Raw genomic sequence first — 16,524 nt, 5'->3', positions numbered from 1 at the left:
CAAAAATAAGCTCAAAATGGATTAAAGACCTAAATGTAAGGCCAGAAACTACCAAACTCTTAGAGGAAAACATAAGCAGAACACTCTATGACATAAATCACAGCAAGATCCTTTTGGACCCACCTCCTAGAGAAATGGAAATTAAAACAAAAATAAACAAATGGGACCTAATGAAACTTCAAAGCTTTTGCACAGCAAAGGAAACCATAAAGAAGACCAAAAGACAACCCTCAGAATGGGAGAAAATATTTGCAAATGAAGCAACTGACAAAGGATTAATCTCCAAAATTTATAAACAGCTCATGCAGCTCAATAGCAAAAAAACAGACAACCCAATCCAAAAATGGGCAGAAGACTTAAATAGGCATTTCTCCAAAGAAGATATACAGACTGCCAACAAACACATGAAAGAATGCTCAACATCATTAATCATTAGAGAAATGCAAATCAAAACTACAATGAGATATCATCTCACACCAGTCAGAATGGCCATCATCAAGAAATCTAGAAACAATAAATGCTGGAGAGGGTGTGGAGAAAAGGGAACACTCTTGCACTGCTGGTGGGAATGTGAATTGGTACAGCCACTATGGAGAACGGTATGGAGGTTCCTTAAAAAACTACAAATAGAACTACCATATGACCCAGCAATCCCACTACTGGGCATATACCCTGAGAAAACCATAATTCAAAAAGAGTCATGTACCAAAATGTTCATTGCAGCTCTATTCACAATAGCCCGGAGCTGGAAACAACCTAAGTGTCCATCATCGGATGAATGGATAAAGAAGATGTGGCACATATATACAATGGAATATTACTCAGCCATAAAAAGAAACGAAACTGAGCTATTTGTAATGAGGTGGATAGACCTAGAGTCTGTCATACAGAGTGAAGTTAGTCAGAAAGAGAAAGACAAATACCGTATGCTAACACATATATACGGAATTTAAAAAAAAAAAATGTCATGAAGAACCTAGGGGCAAAACGGGAATGAAGACGCAGACCTACTTGAGAATGGACTTGAGGATATGGGGAGGGGGAAGGATGGGCTGTGACAAGGCGAAAGAGAGGCATGGACGTGTATACACTACCAAACGTAAGGTAGATAGATAGTGGGAAGCAGCCGCAGAGCACAGGGAGATCAGCTCGGTGCTTTGTGACCGCCTGGAGGGGTGGGATGGGGAGGGTGGGAGGGAGGGAGATGCATGAGGGAAGGGATGTGGGAACAGATGTATATGTATGACTGATTCACTTTGTTATAAAGCAGAAACTAATTAAAAAAATAAATAAATAAACTTAAAAAAAAAAAAAAAAAAAAAAAAAAAAAAACTAGAAACAAATGACAAGGGAGACATGACGACCCAAAACCTATGGGATGCAACAAAAGCAGTTCTAAGAGGGAAGTTTATAGCAATACAATCCCACCTTAAGAAACAGGAAACATCTCGAATAAACAACCTGACCTTGCACCTAAAGCAATTAGAGAAAGAAGAACAAAAAAACCCCAAAGTTAGCAGAAGGAAAGATATCATAAAAATCAGATCAGAAATAAATGAAAAAGAAATAAAGGAAACGATAGCAAAGATCAATAAAACTAAAAGCTGGTTCTTTGAGAAGATAAACAAAATTGATAAACCATTAGCCAGACTCATCAAGAAAAAAAGGGAGAAGACTCAAATCAATAGAATTAGAAATGAAAAAGGAGAAGTAACAACTGACACTGCAGAAATACAAAAGATCATGAGAGATTACTACAAGCAACACTATGTCAATAAAATGGACAACCTGGAAGAAATGGATAAATTCTTAGAAATGCACAACCTGCCAAGACTGAATCAAGAAGAAATAGAAAATATGAACAGACCAATCACAAGCACTGAAATTGAAACCGTGATTAAAGATCTTCCAACAAACAAAAGCCCAGGACCAGATGGCGTCCCAAGTGAATTCTATCAAACATTTAGAGAAGAGCTAACACCGATCCTTCTCAAACTCTTCCAAAATATAGCAGAGGGAGGAACACTCCCAAACTCATTCTACGAGGCCACCATCACCTTGATACCAAAACCAGACAAGGATGTCACAAAGAAAGAAAACTACAGGCCAATATCACTGATGAACATAGATGCAAAAATCCTCAACAAAATACTAGCAAACAGAATCCAACAGCACATTAAAAGGATCATACACCATGATCAAGTGGGGTTTATTCCAGGAATGCAAGGATTCTTCAATATGCGCAAATCAATCAACGTGTTACACCATATTAACAAATTGAAGGAGAAAAACCATATGATCATCTCAATAGATGCAGAGAAAGCTTTCGACAAAATTCAACACCCATTTATGATAAAAACCCTGCAGAAAGTAGGCATAGAGGGAACTTTCCTCAAGAAAATAAAGGCCATATATGACAAACCCACAGCCAGCATCATCCTCAATGGTGAAAGACTGAAACCATTTCCATTTAGATCAGGAACAAGACAAGGCTGCCCACTCTCACCACTCTTATTCAACATAGTTTTGGAAGTTTTAGCCACAGCAATCAGAGAAGAAAAGGAAATAAAAGGAATCCAAACCGGAAAAGAAGAAGTAAAGGTGTCACTGTTTGCAGGTGACATGATACTATACATAAAGAATCCTAAAGATGCTACCAGAAAACTACTAGAGCTAATCAATGAATTTGGTAAAGTAGCAGGATACAAAATTAATGTGCAGAAATCTCTGGCATTCCTATATACTAATGAAGAAGAATCTGAAAGTGAAATCAAGAAAACACTCCCATTTACCATTGCAACAAAAAGAATAAAATATCTAGGAATAAACCTACCTAAGGAGACAAAAGACCTGTATGCAGAAAATTATAAGACACTGATGAAAGAAATTAAAGATGATACAAATAGACGGAGAGATATACCACGTTCTTGGATTGGAAGAATCAACATTGTGAAAATGACTCTACTACCCAAAGCAATCTACAGATTTAATGCAATCCCTATCAAACTACCACTGGCATTTTTCACAGAACTAGAACAAAAAATTTCACAAATTGTATGGAAACACAAAAGACCCCAAATAGCCAAGGCAATCTTCAGAACGAAAAACGGAGCTGGTGGAATCAGGCACCCTGACTTCAGACTATACTACAAAGCTACAGTAAGCAAGGCAGTATGGTACTGGCACAAAAACAGAAAGATAGATCAATGGAACAGGATGGAAAGCCCGGAGATAAAACCACGCACATATGGTCACCTTATCTTTGATAAAGGAGGCAGGAATGTACAGTGGGGAAAGGACAGCCTCTTCAATAAGTGGTGCTGGGAAAACTGGACAGGGACATGTAAAAGTATGAGATTAGATCACTCCCTAACACCATACACAAAAATAAGCTCAGGGGCTTCCCTGGTGGCGCAGTGGTTGAGAGTCCGCCTGCCGATGCAGGGGACACGGGTTCGTGCCCCGGTCTGGGAAGATCCCACATGCCGCAGAGCAGCTAGGCCCGTGAGCCATGGCTGCTGAGCCTGCGCATCCAGAGCCTGTGCTCTGCAAGGGGAGAGGCCACAACAGTGAGAGGCCCGCCTACCGCAAAAAAAAAAAAAAAAAAAAAAAAAAAAAAGCTCAAAATGGATTAAAGACCTAAATGTAAGGCCAGAAACTACCAAACTCTTAGAGGAAAACATAAGCAGAACACTCTATGACATAAATCACAGCAAGATCCTTTTGGACCCACCTCCTAGAGAAATGGAAATTAAAACAAAAATAAACAAATGGGACCTAATGAAACTTCAAAGCTTTTGCACAGCAAAGGAAGCCATAAACAAGACCAAAACAAACCCTCAGAGTGGGAGAAAATATTTGCAAATGAAGCAACTGACAAAGGATTAATGTCCAAAATTTACAAGCAGCTCATGCAGCTCAATAACAAAAAAACAAACAACCCAATCCAAAAATGGGCAGAAGACATAAATAGACATTTCTCCAAAGAAGATATACAGATTGCCAACAAACACATGAAAGAATGCTGAACATCATTAATCATTAGACAAATGCAAATCAAAACTACAATGAGATATCATCTCACACCAGTCAGAATGTCCATCATCAAAAAATCTAGAAACAATAAATGTGGAGAGGGTGTGGAGAAAAGGGAACACTCTTGCACTGCTGGTGAGAATGTGAATTGGTACAGCCACTATGGAGAGCAGTATGGAGGTTCCTTAAAAAACTACAAATAGAACTACCATATGACCCAGCAATCCCACTACTGGGCATATACCCTGAGAAAACCATAATTCAAAAAGAGTCATGTACCAAAATGTTCATTGCAGCTCTATTTACAATAGCCCAGAGATGGAAACAACCTAAGTGTCCATCATCGGATGAATGGATAAAGAAGATGTGGCACATATATACAATGGAATATTACTCAGCCATAAAAAGAAATGAAATTGAGCTATTTGTAATGAGGTGGATGGACATAGAGTCTGTCATACAGAGTGAAGTAAGTCAGAAAGAGAAAGACAAATACCGTATGCTAACACATATATATGGAATTTAATTTAAAAAAATGTCATGAAGAACCTAGGGGTAAAACAGGAATAAAGACACAGACCTACTTGAGAATGGACTTGGGGATATGGGGAGGGGGAAGGGTAAGCTGTGACAAAGCGAGAGAGAGGCATGGACATATATACACTACCAAACGTAAGGTAGATAGCTAGTGGGAAGCAGCTGCATAGCACAGGGAGATCAGCTCGGTGCTTTGTGACTGCCTGGAGGGGTGGGATAGGGAGGGTGGGAGGGAGGGAGACGCAAGAGGGAAGGGATATGGGAACAGATGTATATGTATAACTGATTCACTTTCTTATAAAGCAGAAACTAACACACCATTGTGAAGCAATTATACTCCAATAAAGTTGTTAAAAAAAATGAGTTCAAAGTTAAAAAAAAAAAAAAAGAGAGACCCCAGCAAGCTCCCTTACCCCTTTCTGCCATGTGCAGACAGCAAAAAGCCAGTCATCTATGAACGAGGAATGACCCTCACCAGACTCCAAATATGTCAGTGCCTTGATCTTGGATTTCCCTGCCTCCAGAACTATAAGAAATAAATGTTTGTTGCTTGGGCTAAAAAAAAAAAAAAAAGATATCCTTTTTTGTCTCAAATAACTTCTAGTCTATAATAGCTAGACTATAACAAAACCCATCAAGTGTTCAGTGATAGATGGTCTAATAAATTATAGTACATCAACTCTGTGAGATACATCCTTGAATGAGACACTTATAGACTTATTTTGACCTCTTTTTAAAACTCCTACAACTTTGAAAAGATTGTGGAAAGATGGGGGAAATCAAAGTTGCATGTCTACTACGTAAAATAGTACAGTTATGTAAAAATATGCATGAAGATCGCCAAGGACTAGAAAAACTATCAAATGTGAACTCACTTGTTGAAATAGGAATATGGATTGTTTTTCCATTTTCAACTCTTTTCTCAATGCTGTATTCCTTTTACAGTTGAAAAGGTCCAGAAAGAAAAGTGATGCAAATAGGATTTTATAGGTTAAAGGATAGAAAGCTCTGCTGAGACGTAGAGAATGGACTTGAGGACACGGGGAGGGGGAAGGGTAAGCTGGGACAAAGTGAGAGAGTGGCGTGGACTTATATATAAATGTAAAATAAACAGCCAATGGCAAGCAGCCGCATAGCACAGGGAGATCAACTCGGTGCTTTGTGACCACCTAGAGGGGTGGGATAGGGAGGGTGGGAGGGAGACGCAAGAGGGAGGCGATATGGGGATATATGTATGTGTATAGCTGATTTACTTTGTTATAAAGCAGAAACTAACACACCACTGTAAAGCAATTATACTCCAATAAAGATGTTAAAAAACAAAAACAAAAACTCTGCTGAGCAAGAAGCTGAGGAGGGGCTTCATGGGAGAGGTGGCAATCAAATTTCAGAAGGAGGGGAAGCAGCAGCAATCAAGACATGAAGACAGAAGAGGAAGAGCTGTCTTTGGAAAACTGCAAAGAATCCAAACCAAGATATATTTAGAAGAACATGGGAAGATGGGACCAGAAGGAAAGTGGACCTTAGTTACTGGGCTAAGGATTGCAGACTCTATTTGTAGAGACTCTGAAGTTTTTTGGGCAGAGTAAATCAAAGCAGTGCTTAAGGAAGATGACCGACCACAGTCCTGAAGATGGACAGAAGCTGGAGCAGCTGCAGGCATGGAGACCTGTGAGAAGGCTGCTGCAGTAATCCAGGGCCTGGACTCCAGAGGTGGCAGAAAAGACTGGAGAGCATTTGTAGAAGAAAAATGGTCATAACTTGGTAATTTGGTGCATACGACTCCAATGTTTCAGTTTAGGTCATTATGATATGAAGATAGTGGCAGTAACAGAAATAGAGGAAGAGGAACTGGTTTGGAGCAGAAGAGAAATTTTAAACACATTAGGTTTGAGCTGCTGTTGGGACATCCAGATGGAGATGACAACAGATAGTTGGAAATAAAAGTCTGAATCATCTAACAGATCCCCACTTTTGGCAAAACAATCTGTCTGTATCCCTCTTCCCTGAATGTTCTTCCCCCAGCTATCTGTAACAGGTCCTTCCTGACTTCACCAAGCTCTCTGCTCAAACATCACCTCCTCGGACCCTTTCATGCTACCCTTAAGATGGCACCCCTGTCACTCACCATCCCCCATACCCCACCTGCTCAGTTCTTCTTCATTGCCCATGCCTGAGATTTTACTTATTACCTGCTCCCCTCACCATCATCCCCTTTAGAGATGGGATGCTAGCCTCATCTTCCTGTTTGAAGAACTAAACATTAAAGGGTACCTATGTGTCAATTCACTCTTAAATAAATCTCTACTGTGAAATGATAACAACTAATAGCATATGCTTTTCTGACTCCATCAGATCCTAGTCTAAAGGTTTAAAACTCTTCTGCTATGTTATAGATCAAAAATACAACTCAGAAGAAAGGGCACACACCAGTGGGGTGGTGGCAGACACTTCCAGGTACATCCCACTGGCCAGCAATTAATCACAAGGACACATCTAGCTGCAAAGGAACCTGGGAAAAGTTGTTTTTGGGGCCATGGCCAGCTAATAACCCGAGTACTACAGAAGAAGCAGAGAATGGGTATTAGGCAACAGCAGTAGTATTTCCCTGAAGGAGATGTCTGAATCAATCCGCAGAGCCCTGGATGTGCTTGACTCCAAGAACAGTAACTGTGCATACAGAACTCCTAGTCCCCGTGAACAATTTAACTTTTGCCAAGTGCTTCCATAATTGGCTCACCTTCTCCCCCTTCCCCAGGCACTGAAAATGAGGAAATGTTCAACATTTCTGTATTCCAGATGCCAAAATTCTATAGAGCAAAACACTGCAGACACGTCCATGCTGCTTCTCCTTGACCAACATCCTAAGTACCTGCGGCCGGCACCAGCTTCACATCTGCAGGACCCAGTGCAAAATGAAGGTGTGGGGCCCTTGTGCAAAAATTATCAAGACTTTTAAGGCAGCCACAGCACAGCATTAAACTCAACACAGGGCCCTTCTAAGCGTGGGGTTCTGTATGAGTACCCAGCTCACAGGCCTGGGAAGCCGTTTCTGTATTCAGCCTTAAAAAAAAAAAAAAAGAAAAGAAAAAAAAGAAAGGAGCTGTTACATATTGTGAAACCCACAGGCAAGTAATGTTGGCTTTTCAGCCTGCTTCAGCTTTTAGGTGTGATCTTTTTTTTCCTTGTCATGGCTCAGAAAACATAGAAGTGGTCTTGGGGATCAAACAGCTGGACTGTCTCATTTTACAGAAGACCCGGAAGCCCAGAGTGGGCCTGTGAGTGCCCAGGGTCTGGCTCGGTGCTGGTACCAGAGCCCACTCTAGAAGTCTGGCCTCTACACTGTGCCTCCTGGGAGCCCTGGCTGCACTGCAGGAGGGGGTCATTTTCCCCATCAGACAGGCTCTGTGATGTCAGGTCACAGGCAGCCTGGACAGTCTTGGGACCTCCCATTGCTTAGTCTAGGCTCTTCTTCGGGCCTCTAGTCAAAGAAGAGGCAAAACCAGAAGTCACCCTGTTCTCGGCTCCCTTTGGGGGAGGTGCCACTGGTCACAGAAAGGCTGAGTGGTGGCCTGAGAAGGAAGAGCTTGGCCACTGCGCTCTGATGCTCCCTCGTCCGACGCCTCCAGGCTACGGGTCTGTGCCCCTCTGTGTGGAGGTGGGCAGAGAGGTTACAGGACGGCTGCTGGACACAGCCTGCCTGCCAGGTGCCTGAGGCTCACCATGAGGGACACTTACCAGAGTGAGGGATGGGCACGCAGTCGTCCTGGCGGAGGTTGCAGCGGGAGGCCGCAGGCTGGGGAGTGCGGTCCGGCGATTGCACAGAGCAGGGGCAGCGGCAAGGACAGGTGAATGCGTCACCGGGAGCAGGCAGGCGAGGTGTCAGATGGGCACGCTTTTCCCCAGGGGAGGGAAGGCTGTGTGAGACGCGAGGCAGAGGAGGAGAGATTAGCAAGCAAGGAGTGAGTCGCATCCAGTCCCCAGGGCAGCGCGCGCGCGCGGGCTGCGGGCTCTCCTGGGTGCAGACGTGGTGGCAGGTGGCACAGCCGGCACCAGGAAAGGTGCCAGGCTTCCTGCGGGGGCCTCAGGAGGTGGGGTAGGGAGCCTGGGGTCTGATGGCCGCCTGCTCCCGGCTGGAATCCAGAGTTCGCGGGCATCTCTGCCTCTGGGCCTCGCTGGCCTCAGATACCTTCCCGGCGAGCAGGCCTGAGGTCCCCACCGCCCCGTGCCCTCCAGCCCTCCGCCCCCCAACCCCGTCCCCTCTCCCTCTCCCACCACACACTGAGGACTTGGGGTTTCTGAAGAGCCGGAGGGAAGCAGAAGGCCTCCCAGTCTCCCTCCCAGCACCGCTCTCGCCCGCCCGGAGGACAGAACCGGGGCCCCGCGGGGAAGGAAAGGGCCCTGAGGCGCGGGCGGTCACGGCCACACGGCCGCGGGCTGTCCCTTCCTCTCCAGGACTCCTAGGCTGCTGCCCACTAGTTTTCTGACGCCCTGGGGAGTTGTGGGCAAAAGAAACCCGGCTGTTTCTCCTCCCCCGCCGTAGGCTGGAGCGCTGTGCGCGGCTCCCCGCGCCGCCGGGCCCTCGTCCCTCAGGCTCCTGGGTCCCCGCATCCCTGGAAGATGCACACCCTGCGGCCCTGTTTCTAGAAGGCCCTTTTCAGAGCCGACGGCCTCGCGCTGTCCCTCTCCCTCGTGGCACCTCGTTGGCACCTCTTCCCTGGGCTCTGCTTCTCGGTGGCTCGTCAGCGCTGTGGCGGTGGGAGGCGGGACGGAGGGCCGAGGCCGGGGATGACAGGGAGCCCGCGGGAGGGACTGTTCAGAAAAGCAGGCCGGCGCCGCACTTCTGCGGCCGCGGGAGGCCCAGCTCGAGCTGGGGCCCGGGGAGCTTCTGTCCCTGAATTCTGCCCTCCACTCGGGCCGTCGCTGCGGCCCGGCCCGGGCAGGGGGAGCGGGGAAGGTCGGCAGCGGCCTCTCTCCCCTCTCGGGCCCTGGAGTTATTCAAGCACCAGCTCCTCCCTGGATCCAGAAGGTCACCCGGCGGCCACGCGCCAGATGTTAGCCCTCCCACAGCTGTGCCAATGGCTCCCGAGGACGAGGGAGTTTTTCACACCCTGTGCTGGTCACTGATGCTTGCCCCTCTCCTGCCAGAAGCTTCTCTGCCCTAGCTGGGGGCGGGCGCGGACAGGCGTCCAGGAGGAGGAGGCCGCTCGGCTCCGGCCAGGCTTGCCGGCCTCTGTCCCCCGCCCGACCCCGCACAAGGCCGTCAGTGCCCTCTCCCTCCTCCCATACCTCCGCGGAGGTATGGACACTTCAGAGGCTCAGGGCCTCGCTGCTTTCGCCTTCCGATCACTTTCCTTCCCCGCCTCCATCTTCTCTCGGCGCTGAGGTAAGAGGCTCTCTCACGGCAGAGCTGGTGAGGGAACAACAGTCGGGACCTTCGCCCCACCTCGAAGCCCGGTGAGGCAGCGACGCATTTTCTCTCTAAGGGCAAGAGCGAGAGGAAGGAGCGTCGTCCTGCCGCCGCCCTGCGTCACCGCGTGGGCGGCCAACTCACCCTATGTCGCGTCACAGATTAGAGGCGCGGGACAGGGGTGAATGGCCCCTGGTATATTTTCCGGGCGTGCGTGCGCGTGTGTGTGGTATTTTGTGTGGTGTGTGTGTGGTGTATGTGGGTGTGTGTGGTGTGTATTTTGTGTGGTGTGTGTGGTGTGAGTGTATGTGGGTGTGTGTGGTGTATGTGGGTGTATGTGGGTGTGTGTGGGTGTGTGTGGTGTATGTGGGTGTGTGTGGTGTATGTGGGTGTGAGTGTGGTGTGTGGTGGGTGTGGGTGTGTGTGGTGTGTATTTTATGTGGTGTGTGGGGGAGTGTGTTGTGTGGTGTGTGACTTGCCTGTCATGTGGCGTGTGTGGCTTGTGTGCGGTGGTGGGGGGCAGCACTGGGGGTGAAGGCGCTGCGTGCAGAGGAGGTTTGAACAGAGGACAGGTCCTTTGTGTTTCCTTCCAGAGGCTGTTACAGGGAAGGGCCTCGGTTTGAGCTCCTAAGAGTGATTCTCAAAGTGTGGTTCACAGTGGGTCCTACAGCTGACCCCCAGTTTACTGAAGCAGAACCTCTAGGGTTGAGGCCTCATAATCTGCACTTTTTCACCAAGCCTCAAATAGTCCTTCAGGCCCCTCAAGCCTAAAAGCCGCTGATCCGGCCAGGAGGGGACGCAGAACCCCAGCCTGCAGGCGGCGCTGGTGCGCAGGTTTCGTCCACGCCTGCGGGGCGCTGGCAGGTGTGGCCCATCCTTAGCATGGTAGCAAACAGCTCCCTGGGTCGCGGTCATTCCCTGCGCACAAATGTTCTTCAACTTTTTAAAGAGTCCTTCCGACTAGCCCCTTCGGCCCCATCTTTTGAAACCTCCTGGTTTCGTAAGTATGCACTGCCCCTGGTTTGGTTTTGTTCTCAGGCCCTTTGGTGGGTAGATTTGTGTTTCTTGACCTAAATTAGAATATCCTTGAAAGCAGACGCGTTTCTGTCTCTTTTGTTTCCTTTTTGCTCCCTGGGGTCTAATGTGGGGTTCTGTACACAGCTGGTGCTAAAAAAAACCGTTTGTAAAATAAAATGGTGACAATGTAGAGAGGGTAGGAGAGACTAAGAGGCCGGTGGGAGTTACTGGGGTTTGGCAGGCACCTCTCCGCAAAGCCCTCGTCCCTGCAGCGGCCTCCTCAGCACCCTGGCCTGGCCGGCCCTCCCTCACCCCCTTCATTAGATGAATGTGGGGATGAGGCAACTCTTGGCAGACGTAGAGCAGATGTGGGTGCAGCTGGGACAGCGCAGCAGGTGGCCGTCCTTATCCAGCATCCTCTCGGTTGAGAGCTGGGTTGGGTGGGCTCGGGCCCTTCCAGCCCAGCAAGACTGGGAGTGTCCCGCCGCTGGTGGGCTGCTTGAAGCTCTTCTGCGGGGAGCAGGACATGAAGCTGCACCCCACCGTTAGTCCCCAGGCAGCAGGATCTGGGGGAGGGCGCAGCACATCTTCAATGCCCCCCTCCATGATTATATGCCAAGCAGCCGGGGGGGTGGAACAGGAGGAACTCCCGGCTTTCAGGGTCAAGTGTCTTGACAGGCCTCTTAGCCTCCCACTCCCCAAGCTGAGTCAAATTTTAATTGAAGCAAGTGAAGCGCAAAGTCCTACAGAAACTATTATGAGAGTTTTCTGGAAAATAGAGACTGACAACACTCCCTGTAGGAAAGAAGATGAAAGTAATTCACAGCTCACCAAGCCCTCTGGGCAACGAGCCCCAGGGCACCCAGCAGAAGGCTTCTCCATCTTTGTCCTATCCCAGTCCTCTCCCAATCCTGATCTCATTAAAAGGAAACCAAAAGGGCAATATTACTTGGCTTCCATCTGGCCTCTTGAGATTTAAGGACTTTAATCAGTAGAACGTTAAAGAATAAAATAACTCTACAATAACAAGAAAGCTGCCAGCTGGCCCTTCCAGTGACCTTGCCAGAGTGCATGGGAAATGGATCGCACCATCTGGGCTTGACTTCCCTCCGGGGGAAGAGTGAGTGATTGCAACACTTTAGGATCCAAGTTTACCCAAATTAAGAAAAGCTGTGCCCGGAAAGAGCTTATATCTAAAGTATCATCTGCTTCCTGCATCCCACTGCCTTCACTCCAACCCAGCCCTCTTCTGTGCCCTATTCCAGGTCCACAGCTCCAACATGGCATCTTCGGGAAGGGTTAACAGCACCACAGAAAGCTCCCAGGGAAGAAATGTGGAAAAGACTTAAAAAGCAGGAAATAAATGACACTGGTTGAAGAGACAAGAAAAGGTGTGGAATTCTTCCCTCAAGTCTAAGTCTAGGATTTCCCAGTCCTCTTCCTGAGGCCATCCTGCTCTCACCGGGGGAACTTACATCTAACTCTCTGAAGGAAAGCCAGAGCAAGCAAACTGCCCAGTGGTGACTGTCGAGGGAGGAGGGAGGAGGGAGGAGTATTGGCGGTTCATGCTGACCTTCCCTTTTTCGAGGAGACATTGAGAGGAAGCCTGAGTTTCTAGACTGGGAGGCAGCCCCTAAATTCCCACACACACCCCTCTGGCAATGGCTGACTAGCCCCACCTGATGAGTCCCTGGGAAAAAGAGGCTAAGAGAGAAGGAAGACTCCTCAGGAGCGGGATTGAAAACTGGGGCTGAGGCTCGGGCTCTTCTCTCTGAAGTGCCACCGTGAGGAAGGGGCTGGGCTCTTCTTCCCCAAAAGGGCTGTAGCAGATGAGGCCATTCGGGGTAAATCTCCCCACTGAAGGACACACTGCAGCCTTGAGCCACTTGGCCAGCTCCCCCTCTCACCTCGCTGCCCCTCAGACTCCTTTCCACAACCTGTGGAAGCTTTGCCCCCCTTTGGCGGGTAGGACACCACAAGCAGTCCCCAGAGGTCATCAGCGTCCCGGCCACGGGTGCCCCTTCTGAAGGAAGTGGCCATCCGTCATCCTCCCAGGGAGCACCCTGGGCTACAAAGGTTAGGGTGGCCAGACCATGGTGGGAAGAAGGGGTGGTGAAGAAGAGCTCGCTTCCTGAAGCACGAGAAGCAAACCCTGGAGAGAGATCCTCATGAGGTCAGCTTGAGGGCTTGAGGTGGGAATAGGGGCTGGTGGGTGGCACCTGGGTGGCTGGTGTGGATCCCAAAGCTGGGACCAGAGCTTCTCCCAGGCTGTAAAGTGTGACATCAATCACCCAGTAAGTATCGAATGAGACACCTACTGACATTCTGGCGCTTTACAGGTCACTGTTTTTCTTCTCGTGCTTGATCCTCACAACCTTCTGAGGGCAGTTTTTCTCATTTTAGAGAGGAGGAAAGGAAGGTCCAGAAGATCACATTCTAAATAGAATCACTGAGACTCAAAGCTATGTATTGTTTAAAGCTCATGTAACTAAACCTCCTGGCCTGGCCAGCTGAGTCCAGGTGCTCACAGGGCATCAGAGCCCATTCGCTTGTCCTGGGGCAGGCTCTCCCCAGGCAGAAGTCACACGGCCCCAGGCTCAGAGCCACCAAGCCCAGTAAAGAGAAGCTGAGTCTTTTTTTTTTAAATCCTATAAGTGAAAGTACAGAGAATATTCATACCTACTACTCAGATTTGTCTTATATCTACTACTCAGCCCTGAGCTGGTGTTAAAAAAGGGGATTTTTTAAAGAAAAAAATTAGAAATAGATAAACTGTAGTATATCCAGACAGTGGAATATTATTCAGCACTTAAAAGAAATGAACTGTCAAACCATGAAAAGACGTGGAGGAAACTAAGTGAAAGAAGCCAATCTGAAAAGGCCACATACTGCATGATCCCAACTATGACATTCTGGAAAAGGCACAACCATGTAGACAGTAAAAAGATGAGTGGTTGCCAGGAGTCGAGGGGAGGAGAGATGAAAAGGCAAAGCACAGAGGATTTTTAGGACAGTGAAATTCTTCTGTATGATACCATAATGGTAGATACAGGTCATTAAACATTTGTCCAAAGTGTGAACCCTAATGAAAAGTAGACTCTGCCTACTTATGATGTGTCATCCACTGCAACAGATGTACCCCTCTGGTGGGGGATGCTGACAGTGGGAAGCTGTGCCTGTGTGGGAGCCGGGGGTACATGGAAACGCTGTCTGCCTGCCTCTCAATTTTGCTATGAACCTTAAACTGCTCTAAAAAAGACAATCTTGTAAAAAACAAAAAGTACAGGAACATTAAGAACAGTAACACCCAAGTCTCCATGATGCCCCACAGAAATAGTTTCATAGGTCAGTCATAACAATGTACCTCAAACCACGTGGCTTAAACAACAGAAATATATTGTCACACAGCTCTGGAAGCTAAACATTCGAGATCAGGGTGTTGAGTGGGTTCCATGCCTCTCTCCTAGCTCTGGTGGTTGGCTGGCAATCTTTGGTGTTCCTTAGCTTGCAGATGTATCGCCCTGATTTCTGCGTTCAGGTTCACATGCCGTTCTCTGTGTGTCCGTGTGTGTGTTCAAATTTCCCCTTTTTATAAGCACACCAGTCATATTGGGTTAGGTAGGCCCCATCCTAATGACCTCATATTAATTTACCTCTGTAAAGGCCCTATCTCTGAATAAGGTCACCTTCTGAGGTACTAGAGGTTAGGACTGCAACATATCTTTTTTTCAGGAACACAGTGCAACCCGTAATGTCTGCTGGGGACATAGCCTTGCCCCAGCATGTGGCAGTTGATTGAGTGCTACGTCGCTAAGGAACCATTCAGACTGTTTATAACCAGCCACGGCCGAGTTGATTTTATTCCATTTCGGAATCTCACAGGTAATTTCACAAACGGATTACCACTCACCCCTGGCTCTCCCATCAGAGCAGCCTGTCAACCCGCAGCGTGGCAAGATGCATTTTCCAGGTGTCACAGGACAGTTCAACACGTGGCAGGTCAGCAGGCACTCAGCAGGTGCAGACAAGTCTCCACCAGTCACATCCAAAGGGTCTCAGGGAGACCTGGGCACTCCCAGAGCTTTTCTCCTTCTTATTTGTCTCTGTGCCACAGAACCCATGCCAGACATTCCACCAGCGAGAATTTTCTCAAGATCTGGTGCCCAAAACATACTTACTGTCTGACACAGTCATTTTTGTACCTTTTAGAGTCCCTTTTCACACTGCTGACTCCAAGAAAGCTAATTAATTATTTTAGACACCACTATTAAATTGACAAAGCGATTAATCTGATAATCCTTTTAATGAAATTACCTCTGAAATGCTAACTTCTCATCTTATGAAACACTGTGTAAAGTACTCTGAAGATTACACTGTACCAGATTTTGGCTCTGTAAATCTTAATGGCAGGGTTTTTTTTTTTTTTTTTTTGCCAAAAGCAATAAAAGCTGTCCTGAATTTATCAGGTCAATCAGGAAAGAGGCAGGCAGCAGGAAATTGAAGGTGACTCACACTGCAAGTGGGGTTTGACTGACATTGTTAGAACCTGCTGTTGCCAGTTAGCTACAGGGGACTTCGCATCAGTGAGCGGTACAGTGGTAGCCCCATGAAGCAGAGGGGCATGCGGAGCCTGCAGTTGCAGGTGTCAGGGCTCCCTGCCTGAGAGAAGAACTAGTGTGGTTCTGAGTGGTCCCTCCCCCCACCCCTTCCACCGCCTTTCCTGCATCTTCTCTCAGTGCACCCACTGAGTCTCTTGGTGGTAGAGACCTCCCAGCATGTCCCATTTGGGCTCAAAGCCCACAGAGAGCTGCTTCATGGCTGCCCACCCTGAGCAATCCCCAAAAGTCCTTGGCATGGGGTAGGGGCAGGGAGCGCACCTTGGCTATTGCCCTCCAGTACACTTTACTCCACCCAGTGGTCAGGCTCCTGGACTCCAGTCTCAGGCTCTACCCATGTTATCATCGCTGTCCCACAGAAGGAATCTTAAAGCCTGCAGAGGCTACCAGGTCTGGTAGAAATAGCAGAGTCCATCTTCATTCTTTTTTTTAACAGCTAGTTTTCTTTCTTTTTTTTTTTTTTTTTTTACGGTACGCGGACCTCTCACTGCTGTGGCCTCTCCCGTTGTGGAGCACAGGCTCCGGACGCGCAGGCTCAGCGGCCATGGCTCACGGGCCCAGCCACTCCGCAGCATGTGGGATCTTCCTGGACCAGGGCACGAACCCGTGTCCCCTGCATCAGCAGGCGGACTCTCAACCACTGCGCCACCAGGGAAGCCCTTTCTTTTTCTTTTTAATAGTAAGTCCTGTGCATCCCACGTGTGCCTTACCAAGAGAGTGTTAGGTCACTTTGCCAGCATCTTCTTAGGCTGCATGCAGAACACCTTTTACTTGTTTTGAGAACAGGTGAGACACAAAACCTATTGAACCCATGGCCTCATTTATCCATCCACCAGCCCATCCATCCATCTATCCCTCCAAGCCTCCACCCATCCATCGACCCATCCATCCAACCATCCATTCAGCAGT

General features: G+C 47.9%; 1 long non-coding RNA gene across 1 annotated transcript in view; it reads right to left on the bottom strand.

Moving 5' to 3' along the window:
• The window catches only part of LOC308622610, a 31,701-nt gene extending 21,510 nt beyond the window's left edge, over positions 1 to 10,191 (bottom strand). Inside the window, exons 1-2 of the long non-coding RNA XR_014016657.1 lie at positions 9,862 to 10,191; positions 8,311 to 8,489 (exon numbers count right to left, since the gene is read on the bottom strand). This is a non-coding gene — a long non-coding RNA (uncharacterized lncRNA). The remainder of the gene's footprint in view (positions 1 to 8,310; positions 8,490 to 9,861) is intronic.
• Between the last annotated feature and the right edge of the window lie 6,333 nt (positions 10,192 to 16,524).

This window comes from Mesoplodon bidens, assembly GCF_964165515.1.
Source record: "Mesoplodon bidens genome assembly, chromosome: 9".
NCBI classification, from domain to species: Eukaryota; Metazoa; Chordata; class Mammalia; order Artiodactyla; family Ziphiidae; genus Mesoplodon; species Mesoplodon bidens.
This window is presented reverse-complemented; position numbering and strand designations above follow the sequence as displayed.